We start from the raw sequence: 12,713 nt of genomic DNA, 5'->3' as shown, positions 1-12,713 counted from the left end.
GAGTATAACAGTTTACAGTGAGCTCTTTGAGCCCTTCTGATGAATCATCAAAACTGAGGATGTCTTTGAGACCCTTGACCTTGCAACTGGTGTCAGAAGTGAGGGTGGTCCTGGGGAGTTCCCTAACTTCACAGTATATTTTATACTCAGAATTATTTACAGGCTCTTTGGGTAAGCAACTTCTGAAGGGAATTTAGTCAAATTCCAAAGAATGCTGTTCAGTATTACGCTCTGACCATTCCTCAGAGTAGCAGGCACTTGGCTGGCTACATTTCTCACAACAGTTTCACCTTCTCTGGAGATAGGGCTGAGACTGTGTTGGCTATACTTGGCTATGCTGAGACCCTGACCCCTGGCCACAGCTGCTGGACTTGGAATGGACAACTGACTGCCTCGGTTCTGTCAATTTCTCATGGAATTTGAAACTGGAGTTAAAAGACATTGAGTCTGAAAAATCTAGGGACTTGGGGAGTATAACTGCACTTACCCCAACACCCGAAAATCAGCTAGCTGCATTAGCTCAAGTAAAAAGGAATAAAAGGAATAAAATATGGGCCAGGTAGTGGATTTAAACCTTAACGCATGCCTATATATGTGAATCTGAAGGAGTGAGCGTTGCAGCACAAGGGATAAAGGAAGAACAATTCGACACATTGTTGAAAGTGGTTTATCTACAGGGAAAGAAGAGAAGATGGATCTCTTCTTCATATCACACAACATAAAAACTCATATGGAAAGGACCTTTGATAATAAAATCGAGTGAGGAAGATTATACCCTTGGGGTATAGAAAGATTTTTTAAACAAGGCACAAAAGGCTCTACCATGAAGGTAAAGTCTCAGAAATCTGACTACCTTTTAAATTAACAGCCTCTCTTTTTCAGAAGCGGCCACAAGGGCAGTAAAGGTCACAGCCCCTAGGCGCACTGGTCCCGAGACCTTAGAGCACATTCCTCATTTCATCCGTGCGCTCTCGAAGCTGGCTGGGCTTCGGCCGCCTTCGCGGGCCTGTGGCGATGCCTGGTCCGTCGTGGCTGGGCACTGAGGGCCTGGCGGGACAGCGTCCCGGGGCAGGGGGACCCGAGAGCGTGGTGTCCGGCATTCCGGGGGCAGGGGGCCTGAGAGCAGGCTTCACTGCCTTTTCCTGTGTCCCCAGCTGGTGTCGGAAGTCCCCTCCCCAGTCCCGCCCTCCGCCTTGTCCCCATTGCTCCTTCGCACCCCCCACGAGGGAGGACGATGGACAGCCGACTCCCTGGTAGCATACAAACTCTGTGGGATTGTATGAACAGAGATGAAGCTGCTGCATTGGCTGCCATGAATGGAAGAAAATTTTTGGGAAAGGTCAAAGTAAACTGGGCAACAACACCAAGTATTCAGAAAAATGATACTTCCAACACTTCCATGTGTTTGTTGGGAATTTAAGTCCAGAAATTACAACAGAAGATATCAAACCAAATTCTTTGGTAAAATATCAATTGCTTATAAGAACGGACAGGATTTTGAAGGCTCAGTATAAGAAACTGTGCACACTGAAACTCAGTTTTATGCCTGGGTAGCCAAAGGCATGGCAATTGAAAAATCCAAAGGCTGTGGCTTTGTATCTTTTTATAACAAACTGGATGCAGAAAATGCAGTTGTGCATAAGGGAGGTCAGTGGTTAGGTGGTCATCAGATCCAGACCAATTGGGACACACATAAACTACCTGCGCCTAAAAGTACAGAAGAAAACAACACGAAGCCATTGAGATTTGAAGATGTAGTAAACCAGTCAAGTCCAAAAGGTTGTACTGTATACTGTGGAGGAATTGCATCTGGGTTAACAGACCAGCTAATAAGACAGACATTTTCACCATTTGGACAAATTATAGAAATAAGAGTTTTTCCAGAGGAGCGTTATTCCTTTGTCAGGTTTTCAACCCATGAGAGTGCAGCCCATGCCATTGTTTCAGTGAATGGTACTATGATTGAAGGACATGTCGTTAAATGCTATTGGGGTAAAGAATCTCCTGATATGACTAAAAGCTTCCAACAGGTTGACTATAGTATAGCCAGAGGGGCCAACGGAGCCAAGTTTCTGGAAACCCACAACGATATGGACAGTATATGGCAAATGGGTGGCAAGTTCCGCCTTATGGGGTGTACAGGCAGCCATGGAATCCACAACGATGTGGAGTAGATCAGTCACCTGCTGCTGCTTGGATGGGTGGATTTGGTGCTCAGGCTCCCCAAGGACAAGCCTCTCCCCCTGTAATACCTCCTCCTGGCCAAGCTGGATATGGTATGGCAAGTTGCCAGACACAGTGATCTGGGACTCTAAACAGAATTGTAATTTGTGATATGCTTTGGTTTTCCTATGACACTCTGAAGACATGAAAGTAGACGCTGGAAAATGAAAATATTTATTTAAAAAATTGAAATGTTTGGAACCTTTAGCACAGCTTTGAAGGACACACCTTCTAGTTCTGCCTTTTAAAGTTTTTGTTCATAATGGATATGAACATGATTTTTCTTTGTGTACAGAAAACTAAATGAAGTCAATAAAGATGAAAAAAAAAAGTCAAACCACAGACTGGGAGAAGCCATTTGATAAATAGAATAACCAAGAGATTATCAGTATACATTTTATATAAAGAATGATATGTCAGCAAGATAAAGGTAACCTAAAAAATGGGCAATAGATATGTACAGATATTTCACAGTAATATAAATATGATTGGTTCACCAACATGTGAAAAAACGCTTAACCTTATTTGTAATCAGGGGTAAGCACATTAAGCATTAAATAACATTTTACTCACCAGAATGGCAAAAATTTATGCCAGATAGTACTAAATGTTGACAAATACATTGCACAGTGGGAACTCTCATGGACTGCATTTTCTAGTGAAAATTGGAACAAATGCTTTGGACAACTATTTGAAATGATCTTGTGAATTTGAGGATTTCCATGCCAAAAATCCAAATATTCTACTTCTAGGTAATAAGTTATGGAAACTTTGGCACATCTATATCTAGAGATGTGTATAAGAATATCCACAGTAGAAGTTTTTGTGACAGCAAAAAAAGATGGAAGCATATTAAATATTCAGAAAAGTAATTCATGTATTGGTTTATTATAGAAAATGAAATCTAAACTACATGCATCAGCATGAATAGAAAAATAAAATCAAAGACTACATGTAGTAAATATGCCAGTTCAAGAATCAGAGAACTCCAAATGGTACATGTACATGTTTATATTTAATACATAAAACCAGAAAGAAAAGCAAAATGATGATTATCAGAAAAATTAGGATTGTGGTTCAGCACCCCTAAACAGAGAGCAGGTGATGAAATTAGAGAAGGCATGCAATGATTTTCAAAGATAATGGAAATGTATGATTTCATAAATTAGATGACAGGTTGAGATATTTTATCATTATTGACAATGTGCAAAATATTACATGCATTCATATATATGTATTCATATTCATATGTGGGATATATTTCACAATAAAAGGTAAATTTGAAATTAGGAGACAATGGCTTGATATAATAGACCCTAATGCACAGTCCTATAGACAGAAGTCTTTATGGCACTGAAATATTATTACAGTTGTCAGCTGAGATGTACCAGTTTGGAATTATCAGCTTAACAATTAAAGAGACGATTTTTAAATATGTAAAATATTTTTAAAAACCAGTTTAATGAGAATATATGAAGTCAAATGATGGAATTTGTTCATTTATTTTTTGAACAATCAGCGATTTTTTTGAGACCCTCAGATGGGCTAGTTATAGTTGTAGATGCAGTATTTAGATCATTAAATAATAGACAAAATCTCGATTGTCACAAAGTTTTGATTCAAGATGAGGGGGGAAGCTTATAATAATAAGAAAAAAACTATTATATATATGATATCTCAAGGATTGATATCTGTTATTGAAAAGAATAAGTCAGGATGAACTTCTGCTTTTGGCCACAAGAGAATAACTGGTACCAGACTTGCCTTCTCAATTAAAAAACACAAACTATAAAACTTGATAAAGATATGTAGTAACAGCTGTTGGGTTATGGAACAGAAGACGGCACAGGACTCTGCTCCCCGACAGAAGGTAGACACACACGGTGAGTCTTGCTGCCTGAGACTTCCCTGGATTTCCACTTTCACTTTGCCGGTTGAGAGGGAGGTGGGATCTAGGCAGAACATTGGTCTTGCTGGGCTGATGAGTGAGAGAATCAAAATTCCATGCTCCGAATCAACTGTAATTGGTGGGACAGAATACTTGAGAAGAGACAGCTGAACAGACAGAGAATTCAGAAATACGTGAAGGGGTCCCTCATGAATAGGTGGCCAAGGATTTAGCTGTGCATGTGGAAGTAAGGGTTCGGAGGCCGACCTGATACAGAGCTTTGAGGGGCTCAGAACACTAGCGGTCCTGCAGTTCTGGAATATGTTGAAGCTTTAACCAAATCGGAATGGAGAGACATCACCGAACACCTGGAGTTTTCAGTAGATACCCCAGAAAGGCCACACTCTGAGAAACTGAGCACACTCTCAAGTGCCCCACAAAAAATGCAATCCAGTTTGACAGAACCACAGTGATTCTTCAGTAATGTCACTGCCTGCTAGAACTAAAGTCAACACACTTTAAGGGATGATGACATAAATTAGTCCACCTGTAATCTCATTATCCAGAATCTCAAATATATAATAAAAATTATTAGGTTTGAAAAGAAATAGGAATAAATCCCCATACTCAAAAAAGGTTAATAGAAATTAGCATCAAAATTAATAGACAAAGATTTTAAAGAGCTATTATATATATGATATATATAGTCAAGTACTTAAATAATATATTATTTTATTTATAATTATAAATAATTTGTTATTATATAGATTATTTATTTATTATAATAATTTATTTATTAATTATTAAGAACTTAAATAAAAATATGGTCATAATGACTAATCAGATGGGGAATTTCAGAATTTAAATGAAAACTTCAAAAATTAAAAAATGGAAATTCTGGAAAAGTAAAATTCGGATTGCAGCATAAATCATCAGGGAACTTGAAGATTGATCATTAAAAGTTATCGGATCTGAAAAAGGAAGAGAAATAATGGACCGAGCCAAAGTTTCTCTGTTTAGAGATCTGGAAGCTGAGGAACTCAGCAACAGAAACCGAGAAGCAGCAGAATGAAAACTATATAGAGTTGAATTAAACACTTATTATTGTAAGATTCATTTTTATTAATGTATATTGTACTTAGAAAACCAGTGAAATTCTTAATCACGGGTGACTCTAAGCAGCACCGTTGTCCTGATCGCCCTGATTTCTCTTCCTGAGACCCAAATATGTTTTCTGTTTACCCATGTGGGCAGTAAATCATTCACATAGGTACATTAAGGGAATTCTCAGTCATATGGTCTGCAATTGCTGAGCTTCTGGACTATAAAAGAGAATTCACCCTAATTCTAGAGATCTATCCATTTGGGTTCTGTATAGTGGAGAATTTTCAGGAAGTTCTATCTTTTTATGAAACACTTTGTAGAAAGTTTGCCACATTTTCCCTCTTCCTTTTTCTCTCTCTTTAATTCAGACAACACAATTTATTTTCAAAAGGCTATACTTGCTTGCCCTTTCACTGGTTTTAAAACTGAAGGTGACCTAATTGCTACCCAAATCTTTGGTCTTAATGACCCTTTCTATGCCATACAGTAAACATACCCCTTGAGTTAAAACTTTCTGGGCTTTTCGTCTTAACGTAAGCCATGTCTGCTACACAGTCAGCAGAGGAGCCAGGCCATGTTCCTTCTCACAGCGTTGGGACTAGAGGGTTTTCCTTCTTAGGATCAGGGACTTTGGAAACTTGCCTGTATGTATGCTGTCTTCATTATAAGTCAGCCAATCACAGCTACGGCAAAGGGCACTGATGACAAGGGTTTGTGCATACAGCCTCCAGTTTTTTAATGGATTAGACGCCTGTTCCTGGAGAGGCCTGTAGAACCAATGAGGAGGAGCTCCAGAAGCAGAGTCTGGAACTAATTCTCTTTCAGTTTTCAGCTGAAGATACAGCCAGGTCTATTCAAAGGGAGGCCTTATAGGGCCACCCCTTAAATAAGGAAGTCTGAGATTTACCATGTAGCATTACCTTATCCATGGCAACTCGAGTTCTCCAATATATATATATATTTTTTAAGATCTCCAATATACTTTTTATTTTTAAGACCTCCAGTATACATTTTTTTTTGCATGGGCAGGCTCTGGGAATCAAACCTGGGTCTCCGGCATTCCAGTACACACTTGAGTCCACAGAATTCCTACCGACTGGCCATAGGTCTTTTTTTGTTCTTGTTCTTAATCCCTCCAGTGAGACTTAAAATACCAAGTGACAACTCTCCCTATGTAAAGTTAGCAGTGATAGAACTAGAGCTAGAGACTAAAGTGGGAGGGGAGGGTTTGGAGAAAAATAAGAGAAAGAGCTAAGATTAAATATCAATACCCTATGCAAGAAAGGAAAGACCCTAGAGAAAATGAGCTGTTTCTGTCCCCTCCATTTCTCCATCACACCAGGAGGCTAGTCCCTGCATCCCAGCGGCCTCAATCCTTGTGACTGAGCAGCTCCTTCTGAACAGAAGTCTTTGCATTTAAGGAAATAACTATTGGAACAATAATATAAGCTTTTTTTTTGAGTTATTTTATTACATTTGTATAATAGGGAACTGAGCGCCATTAATTCATTCCTGGATAGGAGAGATATTAATATGGAAAGTAATTCAGGTCTTTTATTTATGGCCACTTTTCTTTTAGTTCCACACTAGAATGAACTCAGCACTGCATTTCAAGTATTGATTTGGCATCTAAAAGTTTAATTTATTGGTTTAATTGGAATCTAGGGTATTTAGATGGCATTTGCCTTTCCCGTGCAGAGTGTCGCCTTGTGACCATCCTCTTACATCTTTTTCTTTTCTTGCCTGGCTTTGGGTGTTTAACAGCTCCCTCAGGGCATTGCCAATTATTTATGACATGCGTCTCCTTGTAAGATCTAGTTGGAAAACCTGTTCCTATGGAAACTGCTGTTTTCAAACAGGATGGTTCCAACTTCAAAACAATATCGTCAAATATGCAACAACACATATATCTTTTAATGGCAAGCATATTTTGATCATAAAACCAAATCTGATCATCTAAACATTTTTTAGAAAAAGAACAAAATATGTGCAAAACCCATCTGATTGAGTGGGAGGTGAGGTGATTATCAGAAGAAAATAAATATGACAGTATATTTAGGAAACTGTTTTGAGGCTAGCATGGGCTTTGAAATTACGTTTAGCAGAGACCTGTGACTTTCATGACCCAGATTTAGGAGAGATGAACTAAATCTGGGTTTTAACATTTCTTTGTTTTTAGTATATTGTTTAATATTAACCCCCTACTAAAATGTATACAAAGCCTAGTCACTGACAACACAGTAACAAGCAGTACATTTTATAAACAGAGTATTTATTAGTTTATTACCCTGTCATAGTTTTCTTTATGCTACTGTTTATTTATGTCAACACCAAGGAAATCAAGGCCGATGTTAACACTGATACTCCTTGCAGAGTTTGTTAATCAGATTACTAAGACAAAATCATTCTATATCCTTGACTGATGTATTTTTCTTTTGTTTGTTGAGAGACAGTCATTTTCTCCCATTGCATTCAACAAGAAATTTTTCTAGTTACCATGGAAATATTTTTGAAGTCAGTATCGCTTTAATGTTCCATCATGACCTATTATGATATAGCTTGGATTTGTTGTGGACTTCATTTATCCATCAGTTATACTGGAGAATACTGAACGAGGGAGAGAAAAAGAGACAAAATCACAGAGAAAAACATTATTGCATAAACTTGAGCATAGATAACTTCAGTGTAGCATGTTGTGTTGAAGGGGACAAATCATTTTTTTATCCTTATTGACTTGTAAAGCAATTTAAATTCAGGCAGCAATTATTAATTACATCTACTGTCAGGAATATGTTTCTGCTTTGATGTTAAGCCAACTGACTCCCTGAGATGTGTCTAAATACTCAGGGCAAGAAATCATAATTTTCAATAGAAAGGTGAGATGTTAGAGTCCCTGCTGGGGGCTTTGCACTTAAGAGACTGTGGCTTGCTCATTCCAGTACCTAATTCAGGATTGACAGTCTCCTTTAATTTGCATCATGTCTGAGGAAGGCCTAGAAGCATGGGGGTCTCTGGAGGGGTAAATGGTACAAAAAGAAAGCAATTTCATGAGATTTTTTTCCTGTACCCTGATCTCTGTTCAAATGATAGGGTCTGGGTTTAGAGTGGAGAGAGCTTGGCTTCATATGGTCAGAACACATTTTGCCTTGAGCCTGACCCCATTACTTTCACCACCAGCCACCTCTTAGGTAGTTCCGTTCAGCAATCCACCTCCCTCAAGCACAAAACACCATTGTGATTATTTGTAAAATTTGGGAACTCAAATAATTATAATATTTTGTAGCTGGGATAGACATCAACCATCTTAGGCATGCTTTTCTGGGAGGGTGATGTTGATTCTTGAGGGGATAAAAAATCTTACTCTTTCATGTATAAAACACAGATATGTGTGTATATATATGCACAGACATACTGTATAAGTGTGGTATTAAAATTTCATATGGGTGTGGTTATTTTTTAAAAGTGCCTAAAATACTCCTTAGGGAGATGATAATGGAAAAAAAAAAAAAGGTCAAGAAACACTGATCTGATACAAATTCCTCATTATATAACAGTACCAGTTAGGTTAGCTGACATGACCAATTTTCACAACTAATTAGTGGCAGAAACTACTCTTGGTGTCAAATCTCTTGACTTCCTCACGAAGTTTCTAGATTTATTCTGCAAACATGTATTGCGTATCTGCTATGTGCTGCCAACCATAGTAGGATTTGGACACAAAACCCAAATGACATAATCCTTGACATCAAGGAGGCTTCAGTGTATCTGACGATTGCAGAACACAGTGATAAGTGTCATGGGAGTGTTCAGTCGTCTGACCGACCTCCTGCTCTCTCTGCTGCTCTGACATTTGTCTAGAACAGCTGAATTGGCTTTGATTTGCTGTACATTATCCACAACATTAGGATCTGTTGACCTCACAGGATTTCTCTGGGAATTAAATTGCACGAAAGCTGTGTTGAAACCTAAGAAGATAGTTGGGTGCTCTGGCCAACAAAAATGGGGACTAAAACTGAGCGCATAGTCTTAGGGTCTGACTTTTAGGTAGTAGGGAATAGATTGCTCTGTTTCAACTAAATTTTTTGCCACCTGCTTGTGCTTTTGTACCTAAGGTCTCCTCCTTGGAGTTAAATTTTTGAACCCAAGGGATCCATCAGTGAATTTTTATCATGAACTTTGATGCCTGGGATGATGAAGAAAGCATTGCTTTGTGAATCCCGGGCTTCTGGCGAGACCTACTGAGGAGGAAGGTGCCTTGCTCCTGTTGAGTATGACCAAATTAGTGAAAGCTTGGAAGAGCAAGAGGAAATAAGGTGCTCATACTTGAGTGATCCTTTCAGTAAGGAGATCACTGGAAGTGACTGAAGACTTTGATTCTTCTGATGTCTTTGCCATGTGGAAATGTATGAAGCTCACACTCAGTAGAATGAGCAGCGGCTATTTATTCTCTTGTTATAGCAACTCTCTTGCTATAGCAAGAGAGCCAGCCACCATTAGTTGCGTTTGTCAGACACTCAAAGGCAAGCAGAAGAGTAGGTATGCTCCATAATGGAAAAAGGAGAGACTATAGGTATCATTTGAGGGGAGGTTATGAGGATGGGGCAGCTGGAGACAGATTAACTAGAAGCAGGGTGTACTAGGGTTCTCTAGGGAAACAGAACAGACAGGACAAATATCTATGTATATGTATGTATGTATATGTTTATGTATTTGTGTATATGTATGCCAATATTGTGGGATTTATTATAGGAATTGCTCATGTGACCACAGGGATTGGCAAATCCAAATTCCATCAGGCAGGCTATGAATTGGGAATTTTAATAGAGGTTTTGATGAATTCCCCAGGAGAAGGTGGTTGGCAGAAGTAGAGATAGAAATTCTTCTTTCTGACTGCTGAAATAATCAGGTCTCCCTTTAAGACCTTTAACTGATTGGATGGTGCTTCTCTCATTGCAGAATGTAATCTCCTTTGTTGATTATAGATGTACTCAACCATAGATGAAATTAACTGAGTAATGATTTAAACCCATGACTTGCCCTCACAGTAGCAATCAGGCCAATGCTTGCTTGGCTATGCAACTGGACACCGTAACTTCACCACGTTGACTCGTGAACTTAATCATCACACAGGACATCTTATATGATTGGCCTGGGAACACGTTTGGCTTCTCCGGTTGGTCCTGTGTTAGAAGTAGGGCCCCAGATCAGGGAGGCTGGAAGTTATTCACCAAGTCCTGACCATTCTGGATCAATTGCTTCAGGGGTTATGGTTTATCTTCCTGGGCTGGTTGGTGCAGAGATGGTAGGTCAGTTCTGTTACCACATGTGGTTTGGCCATTTGTTTATTTGTATATTTTGTCCCTCAATTGATATACATAATACCCTGTGATAGGTTAAACTGTTAACAGTGGATAAAATTTCCCTAGGACAGTTTTAAGTAATGAGTCAGTTCAGGTCAACTAAAAGACAGGCTTAGCCTAGGTAATGCAATAAATCTGGTAATAGCCATGACACAGATTTCCTGAGTTACCTGGAATTTGTACAACTTCTTCACGTCTTTTTTTCCCCCAAGGTGATTAAAAGTTTAAAATGAAACTAAACTTAACTTTTAAATTAAAAGTTTAAAATGAAAAGATTGCATGTACTTATTTCTCATAACAGCAAGCATAGGAGTAGTTGGGAAGGTTGCATCAATATTTTCAGCAGTCTTGGGAAGCAGGGAAGTGGATAGAGGGAACTTTAGGGTTAGCTTTAAAAACTGGCTGAGGCCTTAGAGCTTGAGTCCAGAAATTAGGGAAAAGGGGAGGCAAATTAGTATTTGTTGACATCCTGTTTTATATCATACATTGTGTTGGAGTTTACATACATTTATTTCTCACAAACAAATTGCATAGTAAATATTTCCATTTTACAGGTGAGGAAAATGAGATGCAGAAAGGGTAAATGATTTGCCAGATTACAGAGATTGTAATGCAGGATCTGGTATTATTACAGTCAATATAAACATGACTTTACTATCCCAGGTGACTCCTGGCCAGAATGATAATATTTGCAAATAACTTTATTATTTATTCCGGGAATTTCCTCACAATTAACTCTTCAAAAGAAATGGCTGTATACAAACTATAGCCAACTATTTACATCCTAAGATTTTTTGAACTTCTTGTTTCAAAAGCTTCCCCTTGTGTTCTAGTTTGCTAGCTGCCAGAATGTGATATACCAGAATTGGAACAGCTTTTAAGATGGAGAATTTAGTTAGTTGCTAGTTTACAGTTCTAAGGCCATGGAAATGTTCGAATTAAAGCAAGTCTAAAGAAATGTCCAACCTAAGGCATCCAGGGAAAGAAACCTTCGTTCAAGAAGGCCGATGAAGTTCAGGGTTTCTCTCTCAGCTGGAAAAGCACATGGCGAACATGGCTATGTCTGCTGGTTTTCTCTCCAGGCTTCTTGTTTCATTAAGCTCTCCTGGGGGCACGTCTTTCTTTATCTCTAAAGGTCTCTGGTTGCATGAGCTCTGGCTCTTGTCATTCTTGTGACTCTGGTCTGTTGCTGTCCCATCGTTCTGAACCTTTCTCCAAAATGCTTCCTCTATTAAAGGATTCCGGTAAACTAATCCAGACCCACTTGGAATGGGTGGAGTCACATCTCCTTCTATTCAAAAGTTCATACCCACGATTGGGTGAGTCACATCTCCATGGAGAGAATCCAGTCAAGTTTCCAACCGACATCATTGAATAGGGGTTAAGAGAAATGGTTGCCCCCACAAGATTGTTTAGGATTAAAACAGGCTTTTCTAGGGTACATAAATCCTCTCAAACCAGCATAACTTGCTATTTCTACCAATCCTAAATTATACCAAGGTAACTCGTGAATTCTGATCAAGTCCCACATTGAAATCCCTGCCTTAAACCAGGTTTCAAAATCTCAATAAATCAGACCTTGTTCTTAGAACTTTGAAAAGTTTTATTTACTGAATTCATGGTCTCCTTAACCTAAATAAGGAATAAATTCCACTTTCTTTTATCTGATTTTTCTAGGGATTTGGCATTCAACACTTATTTAACATACCTTGAGGCTAAATGATATGTCTTCTCTTCTCTAGCCTTTGTTGATGAATTCTATTTTAAAATATATATATATATTAAAGAAGTTGTGGGTTTACAGAACAATCATGCATAAAAACTGGATTCCCATGCATCAGCCAACCACCAACACCTTGCATTGGTGTGAGACATTTGTTACAACTAATGATAGCACTTTTTTTGTAACTGTACTATTGTTTTAAAAGTAGTTACCTTTGTTACAATTAATGAAAGATTGTTAAAATAGTACTGTCAACTATCATCCATGGTTTACATTCGGTATATTTTTCCTATATGCCACCTTATCATTAATACCCTGTATTAGTGTCATACATTTGTTATAATTCATGAAAGAATATTCTTATACTTGTACTATAACATATGGTTGATTGTCTATAATAGGGTTTTACTGTATT

The 12,713-nt window shown here is 38.4% G+C and overlaps 1 pseudogene; it reads left to right on the top strand.

Moving 5' to 3' along the window:
- The first annotated feature begins 1,300 nt into the window (after positions 1-1,300).
- LOC143661252 (nucleolysin TIAR-like) lies at positions 1,301-2,302 on the top strand (annotated as a pseudogene).
- The last annotated feature ends 10,411 nt before the right edge of the window (positions 2,303-12,713 follow it).

Source organism: Tamandua tetradactyla, chromosome 17, assembly GCF_023851605.1.
Source record: "Tamandua tetradactyla isolate mTamTet1 chromosome 17, mTamTet1.pri, whole genome shotgun sequence".
NCBI classification, from domain to species: Eukaryota; Metazoa; Chordata; class Mammalia; order Pilosa; family Myrmecophagidae; genus Tamandua; species Tamandua tetradactyla.
This window is presented reverse-complemented; position numbering and strand designations above follow the sequence as displayed.